Source organism: Oncorhynchus gorbuscha, unplaced genomic scaffold, assembly GCF_021184085.1.
Source record: "Oncorhynchus gorbuscha isolate QuinsamMale2020 ecotype Even-year unplaced genomic scaffold, OgorEven_v1.0 Un_scaffold_592, whole genome shotgun sequence".
Classification (NCBI taxonomy): domain Eukaryota; kingdom Metazoa; phylum Chordata; class Actinopteri; order Salmoniformes; family Salmonidae; genus Oncorhynchus; species Oncorhynchus gorbuscha.
In genome coordinates this window covers 23,341-49,434 of record NW_025745428.1, presented here as the reverse complement: position 1 = coordinate 49,434, position 26,094 = coordinate 23,341, and the positions used below count along the sequence as shown (strand labels likewise).

The window sequence follows — 26,094 nt, the reverse complement described above, 5'->3', positions numbered from 1 at the left end:
AGGGAGGGAGGGGAGGGAGGGGAGGGAGGAGGGGAGGGGAGGGGAGGATTAAGATCAGAACATATTGAGATTGAGAGATATTGAGAGGTACATGTATAGCTAAGTAGCTTATTTTATCTGTGCAAGAACAACATAGCCAGATGTGAAACCATTCAGTATCCAGAACCTAACCAGACCCCATTCAGTATCCAGAACCTAACCAGACCCCATGCAGTATCCAGAACCTAACCAGACCCCATTCAGTATCCAGAACCTAACCAGACCCCATTCAGTATCCAGAACCTAACCAGACCCCATTCAGTATCCAGAACCTAACCAGACCCCATGCAGTATCCAGAACCTAACCAGACCCCATTCAGTATCCAGAACCTAACCAGACCCCATTCAGTATCCAGAACCTAACCAGACCCCATTCAGTATCCAGAACCTAACCAGACCCCATGCAGTATCCAGAACCTAACCAGACCCCATTCAGTATCCAGAACCTAACCAGACCCCATTCAGTATCCAGAACCTAACCAGACCCCATTCAGTATCCAGAACCTAACCAGACCCCATGCAGTATCCAGAACCTAACCAGACCCCATTCAGTATCCAGAACCTAACCAGACCCCATTCAGTATCCAGAACCTAACCAGACCCCATTCAGTATCCAGAACCTAACCAGACCCCATTCAGTATCCAGAACCTAACCAGACCCCATTCAGTATCCAGAACCTAACCAGACCCCATTCAGTACCCAGAACCTAACCAGACCCCATTCAGTATCCAGAACCTAACCAGACCCCATTCAGTATCCAGAACCTAACCAGACCCCATTCAGTATCCAGAACCTAACCAGACCCCATGCAGTATCCAGAACCTAACCAGACCCCATTCAGTATCCAGAACCTAACCAGACCACTTGTAGTGTTCAGTGCAGTGCTGACCTGGTGGCCACGGCGTTCTGACAACAACAACAACAACAACAACAACAACAACACCGACAACCCCCTACAGTGCTGACCTGGTGGGCACAGTGTTGTCCATGTGGCTGTGGGGCTTCCTCTTGGAGGAGCGTGGGGGGTTAGGGGAGGGTGGTGCTGGGGCGGGCTGCTCCAGGAGGCGGAGGGGCTGGAAGGCTGGGTGGTTCAGACTCTGTTCTGTCAGGTAGCGGTCAGAAGGGACCAGCAACAACAGGTTCTAGAGAGGGAGAAGACAGACCACAGGGGTTTAGGACACAGTCAATCACAAAACTCTCTCTCTCTCTCTCTCTATATATATATATATATATATATATATATATATATATATATATATATATATATATATATACGGTACCAGTCAAAAGTTTTGACACACCTACTCATTCAAGTTTTTTTGTGTATTTTTACTATTTTCTACATTGTAGAATAATAGTGAACACATCAAAACTATGAAATAACATATTGAATCATGTAGTTAACCAAAAAGGGTTAAACAAATCAGTTTTGCACACTCTTTGCATTCTCTCAACCAGCTTCATGAGATTGTCACCTGGAATTAATTTAAATGAACAGGTGTGCCTTGTTAAAAGTTCATTTGTGGAATTTCTTTCCTTCTTAATGTGTTTGAGCCAATCAGTTGTGTTGTGACCAGGTAGGGGTGGTATACAGAATATAGACCTATTTGGTAAAAGATCAAGTCTATATTATGGCAAGAACAGCTCAAATAAGCAAAGAGAAACGACAGTTCATCATTACTTTAAGATATCAAGGTCAGTCAATACGGAACATTTCAAGAACTTTTTAAAGTTTCTTCAAGTGCAGTCGCAAGCGCTTGACGAAACTGGCTCTCATGAGGACCGCCACAGGAAAGGAAGACCCAGAGTTACCTCTGCTGCAGAGGATAGGTTCATTAGAATGACCAGCCTCAGAAATCGGCAATTAACTGCACCTCATATAGCAGCCCAAATAAATGCTTCACAGAGTTCAAGTAACAGACACATCTCAACATCAACTGTTCAGAGACCACTTCTAAAGGACACCAATAATAAGAAGAAACTTGCTTGGGCCAAGAAACATGAGCAATGGTGTAAATCTGTCCTTTGGTCTGATGAGTCCAAATCTGAGATTTTTATTTCTAACTGCTGTGTCTTTGTGAGAAGCAGAGTAGGTGAACAGATGATCTCTGCATGTGTGGCTCCCACCATGAAGCATGGAGGAGGAGGTGTGATGGTGCTTTGCTGGTGACACTGGCATTGATTTATTTAGAATTCAAGGCACACTTAACCAGCATGGCTACCACATAATTCTGCAGCCCATTTTTTTTTTTAACCTTTATCTAACCAGGCAAGTCAGTTAAGAACACATTCTTATTTTCAATGACGGCCTAGGAACAGTGGGTTAACTGCCTGTTCAGGGGCAGAACGACAGATTTGCACCTTGTCAGCTCGGGGGGTTTGAACTCGCAACCTTCCGGGTTACTAGTCCAACGCTCTAACCACGAGGCTACCCAATACACCATCCCAGGCTGTGTAAGGGATATTTGATCAAGAAGGAGATTTATGGAGTGCTGCATCAGATGACCTTGCCTCCACAATCACCCGAACTCAACCCAATTGAGATGGTTTGGGATGAGTTAGTCCGCAGAATGAAGGAAAAGCAGTCAACAAGTGCTCAGCATATGTGGGAACTCTTTCAAGACTATTGGGAAAGCATTCCACGTGACTACCTCATGAAGCTGGTTGAGAGACCAGCTGTTCCAGAAGAGTGTGTGATCACACTCTCCGCAGTCGATGAGTAAGACCTTTAAACAGGCCAACATTCACAAGGCCGCAGGGCCAGATGGATTACCAGGACGTGTACTGCTAGCATGCGCTGACCAACTAGCAAATGTCTACACTGACATGTGCAACCTCTCCCTGTCCGAGTCTGTAATACCAGCATGTTTTAAGCAGACCACCATCGACCCTGTACCCAAGAACACTAAGGTAAACTGTCTGTAGCCATGAAGTGCTTTGAAAGGTTGGTCATGGCTCACATCAACACCATTATTCCAGAAACCCTAGACCCACTCCAATTTGCATACCGCCCTAACAGATCCACAGATGATGCAATCTCTATTGCACTCCACACTGCTCTTACCCACCTGGACATAAGGAACACCTACTGTATGTGAGAATGCTGTTCACTGACTACAGTTCAGCGTTCAACATCATAGTGCCCTCAAAGCTCATCAATAAGCTAAGGACCCTGGGACTAAACACCTCTCTCTCCAACTGGATCCTGGACTTCCTAACGGGCCGCCCCCAGGTGGTGAGGGTAGGTAACAACACATCCGCCACGCTGATCCTCAACACGGGGGCCCCTCAGGGGTGTGTGCTCAGTCCCCTCCTGTACTCCCTGCTCACCCATGACTGCACGGCCAGGCACGACTCCAACCCTATCATTAAGTTTCCGATGACACAATAGTGGTGGGCCTGATCACCAATAACAACGAGACAGCCTATAGGGAGGAGGTCAGAGACCTGTCCGTGTGCTGCCAGGACAACAACCTCTCCCTAAACGTGATCAAGACAAAGAAGATGATTGTGGACTACAGGAAAAAGAGGACTGAGCACACCCCCGTTCTCATCGACAGGAATTCATACATTTTCATAGTGGTCCTTGGTGGTAATTGAACCCACACCCCTGGTGTTGCAAGCGCCTTGCTCTACTAACTAAGCTACAGCATTCTTAACGCAGAGCTCTACATCTGTTGGTTACAGAATTCATTATCACGCGCTGTATAGAAACGCTAGAGACTCAGACCATTCTAAAAACAACTGGCTTTTAACCACGTGGATCCAGAGACAGAGATATGGGTGGGAGGGTTTATCACACCATTCATCTCCTGAGGAAAGTGTGATGTACTGTAGGCCTCGCTCACAGCAGAGTACTGACTGACCCACAGCTTTAGTCATAGACATACATTAGCTAGCAAGACAAGAGCGTCTGTTAAATGACTTAAATGTAAATGTAAATGTAAGACAAGTCTAGTTTGAGCCTGCAGAATCCAGAATACCTTCCATTAGCAGGACTAGAATACCTCCCATTAGCAGGACTAGAATACCTCCCATTAGCAGGACTAGTCTAATTTGAGCCTGGAGGACCCAGAATACCTTCCATTAGCAGGACCAGAATACCTTCCATTAGCAGGACTAGTCTAGTTTGAGCCTGGAGGACTCAGAATACCTTCCATTTGCAGGACTCAGAATACCTTCCATTAGCAGGACCAGAATACCTTCCATTAGCAGGACTAGTCTAGTTTGAGCCTGGAGGACTCAGAATACCTTCCATTTGCAGGACTAGAATACCTCCCATTAGCAGGACTAGAATACCTCCCATTAGCAGGACTAGAATACCTCCCATTAGCAGGACTAGAATACCTCCCATTAGCAGGACTAGAATACCTCCCATTAGCAGGACTAGAATACCTCCCATTAGCAGGACTCAGAATACCTTCCATTTGCAGGACTAGTCTAGTTTGAGCCTGGAGGACCCAGAATACCTTCCATTTGCAGGACTAGTCTAGTTTGAGCCTGGAGGACCCAGAATACCTCCCATTAGCAGGACTAGTCTAGTTTGAGCCTGGAGGACCCAGAATACCTCCCATTAGCAGGACTAGTCTAGTTTGAGCCTGCAGAATCCAGAATACCTTCCATTAGCAGGACTAGAATACCTCCCATTAGCAGGACTAGAATACCTCCCATTAGCAGGACTAGTCTAGTTTGAGCCTGGAGGACCCAGAATACCTCCCATTAGCAGGACTAGTCTAGTTTGAGCCTGCAGAATCCAGAATACCTTCCATTAGCAGGACTAGAATACCTCCCATTAGCAGGACTAGAATACCTCCCATTAGCAGGACTAGTCTAGTTTGAGCCTGGAGGACCCAGAATGTGCTAATACTGGCAATACCAATTGTGTGTCTCTGTCTCTGTGTGTGTGTGTGTGTGTGTGTGTGTGTGTGTGTGTGTGTGTGTGTGTGTGTGTGTGTGTGTGTGTGTGTGTGTGTGTGTGTGTGTGTGTGTGTGTGTGTGTGTGTGTCTCTGTGTGTGTGTGTGTGTGTGTGTGTGTGTGTGTGTGTGTGTGTGTGTGTGTGTGTGTGTGTGTGTGTGTGTGTGTGTGTGTGTGTGTGTGTGTGTGTGTGTGTGTGTGTGTGTGTGTGTGTGTGTGTTACCTTCATCAGATCCAGCATGAGGCCACTCAGGATGGCCAGGTACCTCCGCTCCAGGGTTGTAGGGTGATTCACTGAGGGGAACTGCTGACACACACACACACACATACAGTTGTGAGGTTTCAGAGTGCAGTGTCTATGTTGAGATTCAGATGTGTCTGACTGGAGTTGACAGGAGACTGTTGTGTCTGAGGCCAGACGTCCTGCTAACGGGCCTAACACAGCTTTCACTATAGCAGGTACATGATTACCACCCCTCCCATGGATCTCTGTGTGGGAGTCTGGTGGACATGCATGTTTCTGTCTGTCTGAAGGTGTGTATCTCTGTGTGGGAGTGCATCAGGAGGCTGGTGGACATGCATGTGTCTGTCTGTCTGAAGGTGTGTGTCTCTGTGTGGGAGTGCATCAGGAGGCTGGTGGACATGCATGTGTCTGTCTGTCTGAAGGTGTGTATCTCTGTGTGGGAGTGCATCAGGAGGCTGGTGGACATGCATGTGTCTGTCTGTCTGAAGGTGTGTATCTCTGTGTGGGAGTGCATCAGGAGGCTGGTGGACATGCATGTGTCTGTCTGTCTGAAGGTGTGTATCTCTGTGTGGGAGTGCATCAGGAGGCTGGTGGACATGCATGTGTCTGTCTGTCTGAAGGTGTGTGTCTCTGTGTGGGAGTGCATCAGGAGGCTGGTGGACATGCATGTGTCTGTCTGTCTGAAGGTGTGTGTTTCTGTGTGGGAGTGCATCAGGAGGCTGGTGGACATGCATGTGTCTGTCTGTCTGAAGGTGTGTGACTCTGTGTGGGAGTGCATCAGGAGGCTGGTGGACATGCATGTGTCTGTCTGTCTGAAGGTGTGTGTCTCTGTGTGGGAGTGCATCAGGAGGCTGGTGGACATGCATGTGTCTGTCTGTCTGAAGGTGTGTGTCTCTGTGTGGGAGTGCATCAGGAGGCTGGTGGACATGCATGTGTCTGTCTGTCTGAAGGTGTGTGTCTCTGTGTGGGAGTGCATCAGGAGGCTGGTGGACATGCATGTGTCTGTCTGTCTGAAGGTGTGTGTCTCTGTGTGGGAGTGCATCAGGAGGCTGGTGGACATGCATGTGTCTGTCTGTCTGAAGGTGTGTGTCTCTGTGTGGGAGTGCATCAGGAGGCTGGTGGACATGCATGTGTCTGTCTGTCTGAAGGTGTGTGTCTCTGTGTGGGAGTGCATCAGGAGGCTGGTGGACATGCATGTGTCTGTCTGTCTGAAGGTGTGTGTCTCTGTGTGGGAGTGCATCAGGAGGCTGGTGGACATGCATGTGTCTGTCTGTCTGAAGGTGTGTGTCTCTGTGTGGGAGTGCATCAGGAGGCTGGTGGACATGCATGTGTCTGTCTGTCTGAAGGTGTGTGTCTCTGTGTGGGAGTGCATCAGGAGGCTGGTGGACATGCATGTGTCTGTCTGTCTGAAGGTGTGTGTCTCTGTGTGGGAGTGCATCAGGAGGCTGGTGGACATGCATGTGTCTGTCTGTCTGAAAGTGTGTGTCTCTGTGTGGGAGTGCATCAGGAGGCATGAATGTCCACCAGCCTCCACACTGTGGTATTTCACCCAGTAGATTTGAGAGTTTATCAAAATTGGATTTGTGAATTCTTTGTGGATCTGTGTAATCTGAGGGAAATATGTGTCTCTAATATGGTCATACATTGGGCAGGAGGTTAGGAAGTGCAGCTCAGTTTCCACCTCATTTTGTGGGCAGTGAGCACATAGCCTGTCTTCTCTTGAGAGCCAGGTCTGCCTACGGCGGCCTTTCTCAATAGCAAGGCTATGCTCACTGAGTCTGTACATCGTCAAAGCTTTCCTTAAGTTTGGGTCAGTCACAGTGGTCAGGTATTCTGCCACCGTGTACTCTCTGTGTAGGGCCAAATAGCATTCTAGTTTGCTCTGTTTTTTTGTTAATTCTTTCCAATGTGTCAAGTAATTATCTTTTTGTTTTCTCATGATTTGCTTGGGTCTAATTGTGTTGCTGTCCTGGGGCTCTGTGGGGTGTGTTTGTGTTTGTGAACAGAGCCCCAGGACCAGCTTGCTTAGGGAACTCTTCTCCAGGTTCATCTCTCTGTAGGTGATGGCTTTATTATGGAAGGTTTGTGAATCGCTTCCTTTTAGGTGGTTGTAGAATTGAACGGCTCTTTTCTGGATTTTGATCATTAGTGGGTATCGGCTTAATTCTGGTCTGCCTGCATTATTTGGTGTTTTACGTTGTACACAGAGGTTATTTTTGCCGAATTCTGTATGCAGAGTCTCAATTTGGTATTTGTCCCATTTTGTGAAGTCTTGGTTGGTGAGCGGACTCCAGACCTCACAACCATAAAGGGCAATGGGCTCTATGACTGATTCAAGTATTTTTAGCCAGATCCTAATTGGTATGTTGAATTTTATGTTCCTTTTGATGGCATAGAAGGCCCTTCTTGCCTTGTCTCTCAAATTGTTCACAGCTTTGTGGAAGTTACCTGTGGCGCTGATGTTTAGGCCAAGGTATGTATAGTTTTTTGTGTGCTCTAGGGCAATGGTGTCTTGATTGAATTTGTATTTGTGGTCCTGGCGACTGGACCTTTTTTGGAACACCATTATTTTGGTCTTACTGAGATTTACTGTCAGGGCCCAGGTCTGTCAGAATCTGTGCAGAATATCTAGGTGCTGCTGTAGGCCCTCCTTGGTTGGTGACAGAAGCACTGTCTCTCTCTCTGTCACTCTGTCTCTCTCTCAGTCTATCTGTCTCTATCTCTCTGTCTCTCAGTCTCTCTGTCTCTCATTCTCTCTGTCTCTCTCTCTCTCTCTGTCTCTCTCTCTCTGCCTCTCAGTCTCTCTGTCTCTCTCTTCTACAGTAACACTGAACACCACCATAACATGATGACTCAATCCACTCAGTCACGGACCACACTGGGAAGACAGCCACCAGGACTCACACAGATAGATAGGTGGGAAAGAGACAGAGGAGAAATGGAGAGAGAGAGGGAAGGAGAGGAGAGAGATGGAGAGAGAGAGGGAAGGAGAGGAGAGAGATGGAGAGAGAGATAGAGAAGGAGAGGAGAGAGATGGAGAGAGAGATAGAGAAGGAGAGGAGAGAGATGGAGAGAGAGATATAGAGAGAGGGAAGGAGAGGAGAGAGATGGAGAGAGAGAGGGAAGGAGAGGAGAGAGAGATGGAGAGAGATGGAGAGAGGAAGGAGAGAGAGAGATGGAGAGAGAGAGAGGAAGAGAGAGAGAGAGGAGAAAGAGAGAGAGGAAGGAGAGAGAGAGATATGGAGAGGAGAGAGAGAGAGAGAGAGAGAGAGAGAGAGAGAAGAGAGAGAGAGAGAGAGAGAGAGAGAGAGAGAGAGAGAGAGAGAGAGAGAGGGAAGGAGAGGAGAGAGATGGAGAGAGGGAAGGAGAGGAGAGAGATGGAGAGAGAGAGAGGGAAGGAGAGGAGAGAGATGGAGAGAGAGAGGGAAGGCGAGGAGAGAGATGAGAGAGAGAGAGAAGGAGAGGAGAGAGATGGAGAGAGAGAGGGAATGGGATGAGAGAGATGGAGAGAGAGAGAGGGAAGGAGATGAGAGAGATGGAGAGAGAGATAGAGAAGGAGAGGAGAGAGATGGAGAGAGAGATAGAGAGAGAGGGAAGGAGAGGAGAGAGATGGAGAGAGAGAGGGAAGGAGAGGAGAGATGGAGAGAGAGAGAGGGAAGGAGAGGAGAGAGATGGAGAAAGAGAGAGGGAAGGAGAGGAGAGATATGGAGAGAGAGAGAGAGGGAAGGAGAGGAGAGGAGAGAGATGGAGAGAGGGAAGGAGAGGAGAGGAGAGAGATGGAGAGAGAGAGAGGGAAGGAGAGGAGAGAGATGGAGAGAGAGAGGGAAGGAGAGGAGAGAGAGAGAGAGAGAGAGAGAGAGAGAGAGAGAGAGAGAGAGAGAGAGAGAGAGAGAGAGAGAGAGAGAGAGAGAGAGAGAGGGAAGGAGAGGAGAGAGATGGAGAGAGAGAGGGAATGGGATGAGAGAGATGGAGAGAGAGGGAAGGAAGGAAGGAGAGGAAAGAGATGGAGAGAGAGGGAAGGAGAGGAGAGAGATAGAGACAGGATGGAAAGAGAGGAGAGAGAATGGAGAGGGAGGGAGAGGTGGGATAGGTAGAGGTAGAGGTAGAGAGGAAGAAATGGGAGAGGAGAGGAAAGCGGAGGTGGAGTGTGAGATGACGACAGAACAGCTCAACAGATCGACCCCAGAGTTGACCTTACCCGTAGTCCATGGAAGCGAGGGTTGTTGTAGAAGAGCTTCATCTGTTCAGCAGGTAGAGGACCCAGGACCTTCTGGATGGTAAAGAGTTGATCTATCTCACTCTCCCCTGGGAACAGAGGCTGGCCATCACACAGCTCCCCCAGGATACAACCCACTGACCACATGTCTACAGCTTTACCATAGGGGGCCCTGGGGTGGAGGGGATAGAGAGAGGGGGAGAGAGAGAGAGAGAGAGAGAGAGAGAGAGAGAGAGAGAGAGAGAGAGAGAGAGAGGGAGAGGGAGAGAGAGAGACAGAGAAACAGAGAGAGAGAGAGAGAGAAACAGAGAGAGAGAGAGAGAGAGAGAGAGAGAGAAGGATGATACATGCCTATCCTGCCCACACTGAGCAGAGAACTGAAGAACTGAAGCACTAAATATGTTCTGTGAGAAAACAGCTTAAGTGATGCATTTGTAAAACTGAACCAGAAGAGTAAGGACAGAAGATGATGATGATGATGATGATGATGATGGTGATGATGATGTTGGTTCAGCAGAAGGTGATGAACACAATGACAGAAAGGAGAGAGAGAAGGAGAGAGAGAGGAGAGAGAGGTTGGCTGAGAGAAGAGAGGAGAAGAGAGGAGAGAGAGAAAGAGAGAGAGGTTGGCTGAGAGAAGAGAGGAGAAAGAGAGGAGAGAGAGAGAGAGAGAGAGAGAGAGAGAGAGAGAGAGAGAGAGAGAGAGAGAGAGAGAGAGAGAGAGAGAGAGAGAGAGGGGTTGGCTGAGAGAAGAGAGGAGAAGAGAGAAGAGCGCCGCTGAGACTGAGGAAGAGTGATGAAGAGAGAAAATATTTGCGTGGGCGGAATTCAAATACCAAGAGTCAATAAATGTAACAGTTGATTTAGTTGCTGTGGGAGAGGAAGGAGCCCCACCACATGATGCTCCATTATCTAAATGATCAAATGGACACAGTAACCTCCCTGTGTCTGTAGTACACACATGAAAACAGGATTTATCAAGGCCAGACTAATACACATGTTCACTGAAATATTCCGAGAAGGATATATGTATGTATGGACTGACAGCTATGCAGACAAACAGACACTTATCAATGTACACACACAACACACGCACGCACCTACACACACACACAGACCAATACACGCACCAATACAAACACACACACAAGAATACACGTACCAATACAATCACACACACGCGCACACACACCAATACACACACCAATACTAACACAAACACACACACACACACACACACACACACACACACACACACACACACACACACACACACACACACACACACACACACACACACACACACACACACACACACACACACACACACACACACACACACACACACACACACACACACACACACACACACACACACACACACACACACACACACACACACACACACACACAGGTCCAGTAGGTTTAATGGGACTCACCCCAGCAGTAGCTCAGGAGAGCGGTACCACCTAGTGGCTACATACTCAGTGTAGTTGGCATCACTTCCCTCTGACAGGTTGCGGGCAAAGCCTACAGGAAACCAGAGAGAGACAGAGGAAGTCATGGACAGATACTGACTCAAAGCCTACAGGAAACCAGAGAGAGACAGAGGAAGTCATGGACACATACTGACTCAAAGCCTACAGGAAACCAGAGAGAGACAGAGGAAGTCATGGACAGATACGGACTCAAAGCCTACAGGAAACCAGAGAGAGACAGAGGAAGTCATGGACAGATACGGACTCAAAGCCTACAGGAAACCAGAGAGAGACAGAGGAAGTCATGGACAGATACGGACTCAAAGCCTACAGGAAACCAGAGAGAGACAGAGGAAGTCATGGACAGATACGGACTCAAAGCCTACAGGAAACCAGAGAGAGACAGAGGAAGTCATGGACAGATACGGACTCAAAGCCTACAGGAAACCAGAGAGAGACAGAGGAAGTCATGGACAGATACTGACTCAAAGCCTACAGGAAACCAGGCCAGAAACAGACAGAGGAAGTCATGGACAGATACTGACTCAAAGCCTACAGGAAACCAGGCCAGAAACAGACAGAGGAAGTCATGGACAGATACTGACTCAAAGCCTACAGGAAACCAGAGAGAGACAGAGGAAGTCATGGACAGATACTGACTCAAAGCCTACAGGAAACCAGGCCAGAAACAGACAGAGGAAGTAATGGACAGATATTGACCATTGCTTACCAGGGATACTGAGATCGTCATACATCTAATGTACTGAGTTAATGACTCTGTTAGAAGTTACATATTTCTACTTACCAAAATCACAGAGTTTGAGAACATCCTCAGAGCTGATGAGGAGGTTTTCAGGCTTGATGTCTGAGGAGAAACAGAGGAGACCAATTTTCACACGCGGCAGCAGTCTGGTAAAACCAAGTCAGACCAAACCATCTCTGCTGGGAGGCCCTACCTCTGACTCAACACGTCATCGTAGCAAAACGAAAGGAAAAGGTGACCTCGTTATAGTAAAGGTAAGAGTTCCTCACCTCTGTGTACGATCTCATTCTTATGGCACCAGTGGATGGCTTTGATCAGCTGGTAGATGTAGTTCCTGGCTTTGTCAGGTGGTGCTCCGTTAGGCAGTTCCTCTAGCAACTCCAGCATGTTCTGGAACACAGAATCCACAGTACTACTGTCAATCACAGCTACAACTACACTACCCATAATGCTTTGTATAACATGTGCCACAAATCCAACCCCTTAGAAAAACAAGTTAGATACTATGGCACTATTCTAAAAGTGAACCTGCTGGCGTAAACAGTAGCTAAGTATATTACATGATGATTTATCATCCAACCATCAGCGGATCCCAGCATCCCTAGAAAGTAGTGGACATTTCTAGACTATTCTGGTCTATTAAACATTCTCATGAGAAAGGTTCATCCTCTAGGTATTCACTGACCCTCTCCACATATTCTAGACTATTCTGGTCTATGAAACGTTATCATTAAAAAGGTTCATCCTCTAGGTATTCACTGACCCTCTCCACATATTCTAGACTATTCTGGTCTATGAAACGTTATCATTAAAAGGTTCATCCTCTAGGTATTCACTGACCCTCTCCACATATTCTAGACTATTCTGGTCTATGAAACGTTATCATTAAAAAGGTTCATCCTCTAGGTATTCACTGACCCTCTCCACATATTCTAGACTATTCTGGTCTATGAAACGTTATCATTAAAAAGGTTCATCCTCTAGGTATTCACTGACCCTCTCCACATATTCTAGACTATTCTGGTCTATGAAACGTTATCATTAAAAAGGTTCATCCTCTAGGTATTCACTGACCCTCTCCACATATTCTAGACTATTCTGGTCTATGAAACGTTATCATTAAAAAGGTTCATCCTCTAGGTATTCACTGACCCTCTCCACATATTCTAGACTATTCTGGTCTATGAAACGTTATCATTAAAAAGGTTCATCCTCTAGGTATTCACTGACCCTCTCCACATATTCTAGACTATTCTGGTCTATGAAACGTTATCATTAAAAGGTTCATCCTCTAGGTATTCACTGACCCTCTCCACATATTCTAGACTATTCTGGTCTATGAAACGTTATCATTAAAAAGGTTCATCCTCTAGGTATTCACTGACCCTCTCCACATATTCTAGACTATTCTGGTCTATGAAACGTTATCATTAAAAAGGTTCATCCTCTAGGTATTCACTGACCCTCTCCACATATTCAAAGACCAGGTAGAGTTTCCCTCTCCTCCTGAAAGCCTCTTTGAGTTCCACGATGTTCTCCTGTTTCAGCGTCCGCAGCATCTTCAGCTCCCTCAGCGTGGTCTCTTTAACCTCCTCATTCTCCTCGCTGTCTTTAAACTTCTTTATGGCCACCAGCTCATTGGTCTCCTGGAACACAGCATGTCAAGAGTGTCACGCTGAGGGATCCTGTCAGTGGGGGCTGCTGAGGGGAGGACGGCTCATAATAATGGCTGGAATGGAGCGAATGAAACGGTATAAAACACATCCATGTTATTTGTCACATGTGGTGAATACAACAGGAGACCTGACAGTGAACCGCTGACTTACAAGCCCTTAACCAACAGGTGTAGTAGACTTGACAGTGAACCGCTGACTTACAAGCCCTTAACCAACAGGTGTAGTAGACCTGACAGTGAAACGCTGACTTACAAGCCCTTAACCAACAGGTGTAGTAGACCTGACAGTGAAACGCTGACTTACAAGCCCTTAACCAACAGGTGTAGGAGACCTGACAGTGAAACGCTGACTTACAAGCCCTTAACCAACAGGTGTAGTAGACCTGACAGTGAAACGCTAACTAACAGGTGTAGTTGACAATGCCCTTAACTAACAGGGGAGACCTGACAGTAGCTGACTTCAAGCCCTTAAAATAGAGTTGATCAAATATTTACTAAATAAACAAAACTAAATAAACAAAAGTTTTTTTTAAACGGTAAGCAAAACATCCCAGTTGGTTATGAGGTTGTAAACTGACAGCCGTCCCCTCTGTGTGTTTGATGTATTTGATACCATTCCACTGATTCCACTCCAGTCATTACCACGAGCCCGTCCTCCCCAATTAAGGTGCCACCAACCTCCTGTGGCTCCCACTGACGGTGGGACACCAGTGACAGTAACCCTAAATACTGTGACGGACTACGTTCGAATCCAGCTCTTCTTTGCGCCACAAGACAGTGTTTGTCCGCTGAGCTAAAGCCTAGGTCCTTGACAATCACTCTAATGTAAATCTTCAGGTTTCAGACAAGATTTCTCATCAAGGGAGCACAGCAGCAGGCCACTAAAAAAGCAGGAAGGACCTGATTAGATGTATTTTAAGGGGTGTCAAAATCTGGGACCCTCCTCAGATCTTTTGAAAGCACTGGACCCTCACATATCCTGTAGTTACCCAGGTGTGGACCCTCACATATCCTGTAGTTACCCAGGTGTGGACCCTCACATATCCTGTAGTTCTCTCTCCTCTCTCTCTCTCTCTCTCTCTCTCTCTCTCTCTCTCTCTCTCTCTCTCTCTCTCTCTCTCATTCTCTCTCTCTCTCTCCCTCTCTCTCTCTCTCTCTCTCTCTCTCTCTCTCTCTCTCTCTCTCTCTCTCTCTCTCTCTCTCTCTCTCTCTCTCTCTCTCTCTCTCTCTCTCTCTCTCTCTCTCTCTCCTCTCTCTCTCTCTCTCTCTCTCTCTCTCTCTCTCTCTCTCTCTCTCTCTCTCTCTCTCTCTCTCTCTCTCTCTCTCTCTCTCTCTCTCTCTCTCTCTCTCTCTCTCTCTCTCTCTCTCTCTCTCTCTCTCTCTCTCTCTCTCTCTCTCTCTCTCTCTCTCTCTCTCTCTCTCTCTCTCTCTCTCTCTCTCTCTCTCTGCCTCTCTATTTAGGTTCTGAATGGTATCACTTAATTTTCAGGCCCCATTGATAATTCTCACATGGTGCTGCTAGATCCAAGGTCCGCTGTCTCTATCTATCTATCTACCTATGTGTGTGTGTGTGTGTGTGTGTGTGTGTGTGTGTGTGTGTGTGTGTGTGTGTGTGTGTGTGTGTGTGTGTGTGTGTGTGTGTGTGTGTGTGTGTGTGTGTGTGTGTGTGTGTGTGTGTGTGTGTGTGTGTGTGTGTGTGTGTGTGTGTGTGTGTGTGTGTGTGTGTGTGTGTGTGTGTGTGAGAAAGCATCAGTGAGAAAGCATGGGGTCTATCAGCAACACCATCTCTACATCAAAGCCAGCATGTCAGAACAACTCTGATCAGAATAGACACAAGGTATCCCTCATCTTTGGCCAAGTGGACATTAAAGTGAATCTCCTCCTATTGAAAATGACTTATTCAGCTTGGCGGCTGAACGTACTGAGTAGTAATAGTAATAGTGGTAGTAGTAGTAGCGTTAGTTTCACCAGAAACTGTTCAACATGCACGTGCATGGACCATGGAGAGACAACATATCTGTTCCTATCAAAATAAACCATGAGAGAGACAGAGAGAGAGAGAGAGAGAGAGAGAGAGAGAGAGAGAGAGAGAGAGAGAGAGAGAGAGAGAGAGAGAGAGAGAGAGAGAGAGAGAGAGAGAGAGAGAGAGACAGAGAGAGAGAGAGAGAGAGAGAGAGAGAGAGAGAGAGAGAGAGAGAGAGAGAGAGAGAGAGAGAGAGAGAGAGAGAGAGAGAGAGAGAGAGAGAGAGAGAGAGAGAGAGAGAGAGAGAGAGAGAGAGAGAGAGAGAGAGAGAGAGAGAGAGAGAGAGAGAGAGAGAGAGAGAGAGAGAGAGAGAGAGAAACCGAGACAGAAAGAGAGAGACAGAGAGAAAGAGAGAGAGAGAGAAACAGAGAGAGAGAGAGAGAGACAGAGAGAGAGAGAGAGAGAGAGAGAAACAGAGAGAGAGAGAAACAGAGAGAGAGAGAGAGAGAGAAGGATGATACATGCCTATCCTGCCCACACTGAGCAGAGAACTGAAGAACTGAAGCACTAAATATGTTCTGTGGGATTTGGCCCAAGACTCAGACTATTCGATGCCAAGAGAGCGAGGGAGAGAGGAAGAGAGAGAGGGAAAGAGGGAGAGAATGAGAGGGAGAGAGAGAGGGAGAGAAATAGAGGGAGATTAAAAGGGAGAGAAAGAGAGGGAGAGAAAGAGAGGGAGAGAAAGAGAGGGAGAGAGAGGGAGACAGAGAGGGAGAGAGAGGGAGAGAGAGGGAGACAGAGAAGGAAAGAAAGAGAGGGAGAGAGAGAGGGAGAGAAATAGAGGGAGATTAAAAGGGAGAGAAAGAGAGGGAGAGAAAGAGAGGGAGAGAAAGAGAGGGAGAGAGAGGGAGACAGAGAGGGAGAGAGAGGGAGAGAGAGGGAGACAGAGAAGGAGAGAAAGAGAGGAGAGAGAGAGGGAGAGAAATAGAGGGAGATTAAAAGGGAGAGAAAGAGAGGGAGAGAAAGAGAGGGAGAGAAAGAGAGGGAGAGACAGGGAGACAGAGAGGGAGAGAGAGGGAGACAGAGAAGGAGAGAAAGAGAGGGAGAGAGAGAGGGAGAGAAATAGAGGGAGATTAAAAGGGAGAGAAAGAGAGGGAGAGAAAGAGATCGAGAAAGAGGGAGACAGAGAGGTAGAGAAAGAGAGGGAGAGAGAGACAAGCCCAAGTCTCAGACTATTCCAAGACCACAGCTGAGCCAAAACTTCCATCTTAGACCAGGATAACAGTCTCTCAAGTCAACGTTCAATACCTTCACTGCCTTCATAGGCTAATGAATATCAATACCAAGCTCAGATAAGACAGAGAACAGCCTCGGTGAATAATTCAAATCCATCTATAACTATAAATCAAGAGAGACATTTAGAGACAAATTAATACAAATTGTACAGTAAGCGAGTGTTTCCAATAAAATGTATGTAATGATGTTTTATAAGATGGGACATTTTAAAAAGGGAACCCAATGGCTTCTGGTTACAGTTTATCTTTACCACAGATACTATGGGTCTTCAGAGAGTCCTCCTCACTATTTTAGCCACACAGTTGAATCTCTCCCTGGTTAAGGTCTTAAATTACACCCTATTCCCTACATAGTGCACTACTTCTCACCAGGGCCCTATATGGTTGACCCAATCTGGCTCTGGTCAAAAGTAGTGTACTAAATAGGGAATAGGGTAGTCATTTATAATATGTCCTTTGTGTGTTTATGATATGTCCTCTGTTACCTATACTGAAGGGCTCCAAGCCTGTTTGTCTGTCCTCTGTTACCTATACTGAAGGGCTCCAAGCCTGTTTGTCTGTCCTCTGTTACCTATACTGAAGGGCTCCAAGCCTGTTTGTCTGTCCTCTGTTACCTATACTGAAGGGTTCCAAGCCTGTTTGTCTGTCCTCTGTTACCTATACTGAAGGGTTCCAAGCCTGTTTGTCTGTCCTCTGTTACCTATACTGAAGGGCTCCAAGCCTGTTTGTCTGTCCTCTGTTACCTATACTGAAGGGCTCCAAGCCTGTTTGTCTGTCCTCTGTTACCTATACTGAAGGGTTCCAAGCCTGTTTGTCTGTCCTCTGTTACCTATACTGAAGGGCTCCAAGCCTGTTTGTCTGTCCTCTGTTACCTATACTGAAGGGCTCCAAGCCTGTTTGTCTGTCCTCTGTTACCTATATTGAAGGGCTCCAAGCCTGTTTGTCTGTCCTCTGTTACCTATACTGAAGGGCTCCAAGCCTGTTTGTCTGTCCTCTGTTACCTATACTGAAGGGCTCCAAGCCTGTTTGTCTGTCCTCTGTTACCTATACTGAAGGGCTCCAAGCCTGTTTGTCTGTCCTCTGTTACCTATACTGAAGGGCTCCAAGCCTGTTTGTCTGTCCTCTGTTACCTATACTGAAGGGCTCCAAGCCTGTTTGTCTGTCCTCTGTTACCTATACTGAAGGGCTCCAAGCCTGTTTGTCTGTCCTCTGTTACCTATACTGAAGGGCTCCAAGCCTGTTTGTCTGTCCTCTGTTACCTATACTGAAGGGCTCCAAGCCTGTTTGTCTGTCCTCTGTTACCTATACTGAAGGGTTCCAAGCCTGTTTGTCTGTCCTCTGTTACCTATACTGAAGGGCTCCAAGCCTGTTTGTCTGTCCTCTGTTACCTATACTGAAGGGCTCCAAGCCTGTTTGTCTGTCCTCTGTTACCTATATTGAAGGGCTCCAAGCCTGTTTGTCTGTCCTCTGTTACCTATACTGAAGGGCTCCAAGCCTGTTTGTCTGTCCTCTGTTACCTATACTGAAGGGCTCCAAGCCTGTTTGTCTGTCCTCTGTTACCTATACTGAAGGGCTCCAAGCCTGTTTGTCTGTCCTCTGTTACCTATACTGAAGGGCTCCAAGCCTGTTTGTCTGTCCTCTGTTACCTATACTGAAGGGCTCCAAGCCTGTTTGTCTGTCCTCTGTTACCTATACTGAAGGGCTCCAAGCCTGTTTGTCTGTCCTCTGTTACCTATACTGAAGGGTTCCAAGCCTGTTTGTCTGTCCTCTGTTACCTATACTGAAGGGCTCCAAGCCTGTTTGTCTGTCCTCTGTTACCTATACTGAAGGGCTCCAAGCCTGTTTGTCTGTCCTCTGTTACCTATACTGAAGGGCTCCAAGCCTGTTTGTCTGTCCTCTGTTACCTATACTGAAGGGCTCCAAGCCTGTTTGTCTGTCCTCTGTTACCTATACTGAAGGGCTCCAAGCCTGTTTGTCTGTCCTCTGTTACCTATACTGAAGGGCTCCAAGCCTGTTTGTCTGTCCTCTGTTACCTATACTGAAGGGCTCCAAGCCTGTTTGTCTGTCCTCTGTTACCTATACTGAAGGGCTCCAAGCCTGTTTGTCTGTCCTCTGTTACCTATACTGAAGGGCTCCAAGCCTGTTTGTCTGTCCTCTGTTACCTATACTGAAGGGCTCCAAGCCTGTTTGTCTGTCCTCTGTTACCTATACTGAAGGGCTCCAAGCCTGTTTGTCTGTCCCTCTGTTACCTATACTGAAGGGCTCCAAGCCTGTTTGTCTGTCCTCTGTTACCTATACTGAAGGGCTCCAAGCCTGTTTGTCTGTCCTCTGTTACCTATACTGAAGGGCTCCAAGCCTGTTTGTCTGTCCTCTGTTACCTATACTGAAGGGCTCCAAGCCTGTTTGTCTGTCCTCTGTTACCTATACTGAAGGGCTCCAAGCCTGTTTGTCTGTCCTCTGTTACCTATACTGAAGGGTTCCAAGCCTGTTTGTCTGTCCTCTGTTACCTATATTGAAGGGTTCCAAGCCTGTTTGTCTGTCCCTCTGTTACCTATACTGAAGGGTTCCAAGCCTGTTTGTCTGTCCTCTGTTACCTATATTGAAGGGTTCCAAGCCTGTTTGTCTGTCCCTCTGTTACCTATACTGAAGGGTTCCAAGCCTGTTTGTCTGTCCTCTGTTACCTATACTGAAGGGTTCCAAGCCTGTTTGTCTGTCCTCTGTTACCTATATTGAAGGGTTCCAAGCCTGTTTGTCTGTCCCTCTGTTACCTATACTGAAGGGTTCCAAGCCTGTTTGTCTGTCCTCTGTTACCTATACTGAAGGGTTCCAAGCCTGTTTGTCTGTCCTCTGTTACCTATATTGAAGGGTTCCAAGCCTGTTTGTCTGTCCTCTGTTACCTATATTGAAGGGTTCCAAGCCTGTTTGTCTGTCCTCTGTTACCTATACTGAAGGGTTCCAAGCCTGTTTGTCTGTCCTCTGTTACCTATATTGAAGGGCTCCAAGCCTGTTTGTCTGTCCCTCTGTTACCTATACTGAAGGGTTCCAAGCCTGTTTGTCTGTCCCTCTGTTACCTATATTGAAGGGCTCCAAGCCTGTTTGTCTGTCCTCTGTTACCTATACTGAAGGGCTCCAAGCCTGTTTGTCTGTCCTCTGTTACCTATACTGAAGGGCTCCAAGCCTGTTTGTCTGTCCTCTGTTACCTATACTGAAGGGCTCCAAGCCTGTTTGTCTGTCCTCTGTTACCTATACTGAAGGGCTCCAAGCCTGTTTGTCTGTCCTCTGTTACCTATACTGAAGGGCTCCAAGCCTGTTTGTCTGTCCCTCTGTTACCTATACTGAAGGGCTCCAAGCCTGTTTGTCTGTCCTCTGTTACCTATACTGAAGGGCTCCAAGCCTGTTTGTCTGTCCTCTGTTACCTATACTGAAGGGCTCCAAGCCTGTTTGTCTGTCCTCTGTTACCTATATTGAAGGGCTCCAAGCCTGTTTGTCTGTCCTCTGTTACCTATATTGAAGGGTTCCAAGCCTGTTTGTCTGTCCTCTGTTACCTATATTGAAGGGCTCCAAGCCTGTTTGTCTGTCCTCTGTTACCTATATTGAAGGGTTCCAAGCCTGTTTGTCTGTCCTCTGTTACCTATATTGAAGGGCTCCAAGCCTGTTTGTCTGTCCCTCTGTTACCTATATTGAAGGGTTCCAAGCCTGTTTGTCTGTCCTCTGTTACCTATATTGAAGGGTTCCAAGCCTGTTTGTCTGTCCTCTGTTACCTATATTGAAGGGTTCCAAGCCTGTTTGTCTGTCCTCTGTTACCTATATTGAAGGGCTCCAAGCCTGTTTGTCTGTCCTCTGTTACCTATATTGAAGGGTTCCAAGCCTGTTTGTCTGTCCTCTGTTACCTATATTGAAGGGTTCCAAGCCTGTTTGTCTGTCCTCTGTTACCTATATTGAAGGGCTCCAAGCCTGTTTGTCTGTCCCTCTGTTACCTATATTGAAGGGTTCCAAGCCTGTTTGTCTGTCCTCTGTTACCTATATTGAAGGGTTCCAAGCCTGTTTGTCTGTCCCTCTGTTACCTATATTGAAGGGTTCCAAGCCTGTTTGTCTGTCCCTCTGTTACCTATATTGAAGGGTTCCAAGCCTGTTTGTCTGTCCTCTGTTACCTATATTGAAGGGCTCCAAGCCTGTTTGTCTGTCCTCTGTTACCTATATTGAAGGGTTCCAAGCCTGTTTGTCTGTCCCTCTGTTACCTATATTGAAGGGTTCCAAGCCTGTTTGTCTGTCCTCTGTTACCTATATTGAAGGGCTCCAAGCCTGTTTGTCTGTCCTCTGTTACCTATATTGAAGGGTTCCAAGCCTGTTTGTCTGTCCCTCTGTTACCTATATTGAAGGGTTCCAAGCCTGTTTGTCTGTCCTCTGTTACCTATATTGAAGGGCTCCAAGCCTGTTTGTCTGTCCTCTGTTACCTATATTGAAGGGTTCCAAGCCTGTTTGTCTGTCCCTCTGTTACCTATATTGAAGGGTTCCAAGCCTGTTTGTCTGTCCTCTGTTACCTATATTGAAAGGTTCCAAGCCTGTTTGTCTGTCCTCTGTTACCTATATTGAAGGGTTCCAAGCCTGTTTGTCTGTCCCTCTGTTACCTATATTGAAGGGCTCCAAGCCTGTTTGTCTGTCCTCTGTTACCTATATTGAAGGGCTCCAAGCCTGTTTGTCTGTCCTCTGTTACCTATATTGAAGGGTTCCAAGCCTGTTTGTCTGTCCCTCTGTTACCTATATTGAAGGGTTCCAAGCCTGTTTGTCTGTCCTCTGTTACCTATATTGAAGGGCTCCAAGCCTGTTTGTCTGTCCTCTGTTACCTATATTGAAGGGTTCCAAGCCTGTTTGTCTGTCCCTCTGTTACCTATATTGAAGGGTTCCAAGCCTGTTTGTCTGTCCTCTGTTACCTATATTGAAAGGTTCCAAGCCTGTTTGTCTGTCCTCTGTTACCTATATTGAAGGGTTCCAAGCCTGTTTGTCTGTCCCTCTGTTACCTATATTGAAGGGCTCCAAGCCTGTTTGTCTGTCCTCTGTTACCTATATTGAAGGGTTCCAAGCCTGTTTGTCTGTCCCTCTGTTACCTATATTGAAGGGTTCCAAGCCTGTTTGTCTGTCCTCTGTTACCTATATTGAAGGGTTCCAAGCCTGTTTGTCTGTCCCTCTGTTACCTATATTGAAGGGTTCCAAGCCTGTTTGTCTGTCCTCTGTTACCTATATTGAAAGGTTCCAAGCCTGTTTGTCTGTCCTCTGTTACCTATATTGAAGGGTTCCAAGCCTGTTTGTCTGTCCCTCTGTTACCTATATTGAAGGGCTCCAAGCCTGTTTGTCTGTCCTCTGTTACCTATATTGAAGGGCTCCAAGCCTGTTTGTCTGTCCTCTGTTACCTATATTGAAGGGTTCCAAGCCTGTTTGTCTGTCCCTCTGTTACCTATATTGAAGGGTTCCAAGCCTGTTTGTCTGTCCTCTGTTACCTATATTGAAGGGCTCCAAGCCTGTTTGTCTGTCCTCTGTTACCTATATTGAAGGGTTCCAAGCCTGTTTGTCTGTCCCTCTGTTACCTATATTGAAGGGTTCCAAGCCTGTTTGTCTGTCCTCTGTTACCTATATTGAAAGGTTCCAAGCCTGTTTGTCTGTCCTCTGTTACCTATATTGAAGGGTTCCAAGCCTGTTTGTCTGTCCCTCTGTTACCTATATTGAAGGGCTCCAAGCCTGTTTGTCTGTCCTCTGTTACCTATATTGAAGGGTTCCAAGCCTGTTTGTCTGTCCCTCTGTTACCTATATTGAAGGGTTCCAAGCCTGTTTGTCTGTCCTCTGTTACCTATATTGAAAGGTTCCAAGCCTGTTTGTCTGTCCTCTGTTACCTATATTGAAGGGTTCCAAGCCTGTTTGTCTGTCCCTCTGTTACCTATATTGAAGGGCTCCAAGCCTGTTTGTCTGTCCTCTGTTACCTATATTGAAGGGCTCCAAGCCTGTTTGTCTGTCCTCTGTTACCTATATTGAAGGGCTCCAAGCCTGTTTGTCTGTCCCTCTGTTACCTATATTGAAGGGTTCCAAGCCTGTTTGTCTGTCCCTCTGTTACCTATATTGAAGGGTTCCAAGCCTGTTTGTCTGTCCCTCTGTTACCTATATTGAAGGGTTCCAAGCCTGTTTGTCTGTCCCTCTGTTACCTATATTGAAGGGTTCCAAGCCTGTTTGTCTGTCCTCTGTTACCTATATTGAAGGGCTCCAAGCCTGTTTGTCTGTCCTCTGTTACCTATACTGAAGGGTTCCAAGCCTGTTTGTCTGTCCTCTGTTACCTATACTGAAGGGTTCCAAGCCTGTTTGTCTGTCCTCTGTTACCTATACTGAAGGGTTCCAAGCCTGTTTGTCTGTCCTCTGTTACCTATATTGAAGGGTTCCAAGCCTGTTTGTCTGTCCCTCTGTTACCTATACTGAAGGGCTCCAAGCCTGTTTGTCTGTCCCTCTGTTACCTATATTGAAGGGTTCCAAGCCTGTTTGTCTGTCCCTCTGTTACTTATACTGAAGGGTTCCAAGCCTGTTTGTCTGTCCTCTGTTACCTATATTGAAGGGTTCCAAGCCTGTTTGTCTGTCCCTCTGTTACCTATACTGAAGGGTTCCAAGCCTGTTTGTCTGTCCTCTGTTACCTATATTGAAGGGTTCCAAGCCTGTTTGTCTGTCCTCTGTTACCTATATTGAAGGGTTCCAAGCCTGTTTGTCTGTCCCTCTGTTACCTATATTGAAGGGTTCCAAGCCTGTTTGTCTGTCCCTCTGTTACCTATACTGAAGGGTTCCAAGCCTGTTTGTCTGTCCCTCTGTTACCTATACTGAAGGGTTCCAAGCCTGTTTGTCTGTCCCTCTGTTACCTATACTGAAGGGCTCCAAGCCTGTTTGTCTGTCCCTCTGTTACCTATATTGAAGGGTTCCAAGCCTGTTTGTCTGTCCTCTGTTACCTATATTGAAGGGTTCCAAGCCTGTTTGTCTGTCCCTCTGTTACCTATACTGAAGGGCTCCAAGCCTGTTTGTCTGTCCTCTGTTACCTATATTGAAGGGTTCCAAGCCTGTTTGTCTGTCCCTCTGTTACCTATATTGAAGGGTTCCAAGCCTGTTTGTCTGTCCTCTGTTACCTATATTGAAGGGTTCCAAGCCTGTTTGTCTGTCCCTCTGTTACCTATACTGAAGGGTTCCAAGCCTGTTTGTCTGTCCTCTGTTACCTATATTGAAGGGTTCCAAGCCTGTTTGTCTGTCCTCTGTTACCTATACTGAAGGGCTCCAAGCCTGTTTGTCTGTCCTCTGTTACCTATATTGAAGGGTTCCAAGCCTGTTTGTCTGTCCCTCTGTTACCTATATTGAAGGGTTCCAAGCCTGTTTGTCTGTCCCTCTGTTACCTATATTGAAGGGTTCCAAGCCTGTTTGTCTGTCCTCTGTTACCTATATTGAAGGGTTCCAAGCCTGTTTGTCTGTCCCTCTGTTACCTATATTGAAGGGTTCCAAGCCTGTTTGTCTGTCCTCTGTTACCTATATTGAAGGGTTCCAAGCCTGTTTGTCTGTCCCTCTGTTACCTATATTGAAGGGTTCCAAGCCTGTTTGTCTGTCCCTCTGTTACCTATATTGAAGGGTTCCAAGCCTGTTTGTCTGTCCCTCTGTTACCTATATTGAAGGGTTCCAAGCCTGTTTGTCTGTCCTCTGTTACCTATATTGAAGGGCTCCAAGCCTGTTTGTCTGTCCTCTGTTACCTATATTGAAGGGCTCCAAGCCTGTTTGTCTGTCCTCTGTTACCTATATTGAAGGGTTCCAAGCCTGTTTGTCTGTCCTCTGTTACCTATACTGAAGGGCTCCAAGCCTGTTTGTCTGTCCTCTGTTACCTATACTGAAGGGCTCCAAGCCTGTTTGTCTGTCCCTCTGTTACCTATACTGAAGGGCTCCAAGCCTGTTTGTCTGTCCCTCTGTTACCTATACTGAAGGGCTCCAAGCCTGTTTGTCTGTCCCTCTGGTACCTATACTGAAGGGCTCCAAGCCTGTTTGTCTGTCCCTCTGTTACCTATACTGAAGGGTTCCAAGCCTGTTTGTCTGTCCCTCTGGTGCCCCAGACCTCTGCACTGCTGTTGGTCACGTGCTAACGGGCAGATGGTCAGTGAATCCCAAACGGTTTCTCTGTCAACAGAGATCATACTGACAGGGCCACTAGCTGGAACCTTGAAACCAGGGTGCCTCCTATGCAGGGATTACAACACTTCTCTAAACAACAGTCTGTCTGCAGAGATATCCATACCAGAGATATCCATACCAGAGATATCCATCCCAGAGATATCCATACCAGAGATATCCATACCAGAAATATCCATACCAGAGATATCCATACCAGAGATATCCATACCAGAAATATCCAAGAGATATCCACACCAGAGATATCCACACCAGAAATATCCAAGAGATATCCACACCAGAGATATCCACACCAGAAATATCCACACCAGAAATATCCACACCAGAAATATCCAAGAGATATCCACACCAGAAATATCCAAGAGATATCCACACCAGAAATATCCACACCAGAAATATCCACACCAGAAATATCCAAGAGATATCCACACCAGAAATATCCAAGAGATATCCACACCAGAAATATCCACACCAGAAATATCCACACCAGAAATATCCAAGAGATATCCACACCAGAAATATCCATACCAGAAATATCCATACCAGAAATATCCATACCAGAAATATCCACACCAGAAATATCCATACCAGAAATATCCACACCAGAAATATCCATACCAGAAATATCCACACCAGAAATATCCATACCAGAAATATCCACACCAGAAATATCCATACCAGAAATATCCAAGAGATATCCACACCAGAAATATCCACACCAGAAATATCCACACCAGAAATATCCATACCAGAAATATCCACACCAGAAATATCCATACCAGAGATATCCACACCAGAAATATCCATACCAGAGATATCCATACCAGAGATATCCACACCAGAAATATCCACACCAGAAATATCCATACCAGAGATATCCATACCAGAGATATCCACACCAGAAATATCCACACCAGAAATATCCATACCAGAGATATCCACACCAGAAATATCCACACCAGAAATATCCATACCAGAGATATCCACACCAGAAATATCCATACCAGAGATATCCATACCAGAGATATCCATACCAGAGATATCCATACCAGAGATATCTGTACCAGAGATATCCATACCAGAGATATCCATACCAGAGATATCCATACCAGAGATATCCATACCAGAGATATCCATACCAGAGATATCTGTACCAGAGATATCTGTACCAGAGATATCCATACCAGAGATATCCATACCAGAGATATCCATACCAGAGATATCTGTACCAGAGATATCCATGCCAGAGATATCCATACCAGAGATATCTGTACCAGAGATATCCATACCAGAGATATCCATACCAGAGATATCCATA

General features: G+C 46.5%; 1 pseudogene; it reads right to left on the bottom strand.

Annotated features, from left to right (window-relative positions):
- Nucleotides 1–26,094, bottom strand: part of LOC124018986 — a 77,566-nt pseudogene that overhangs the window by 28,497 nt on the left and 22,975 nt on the right.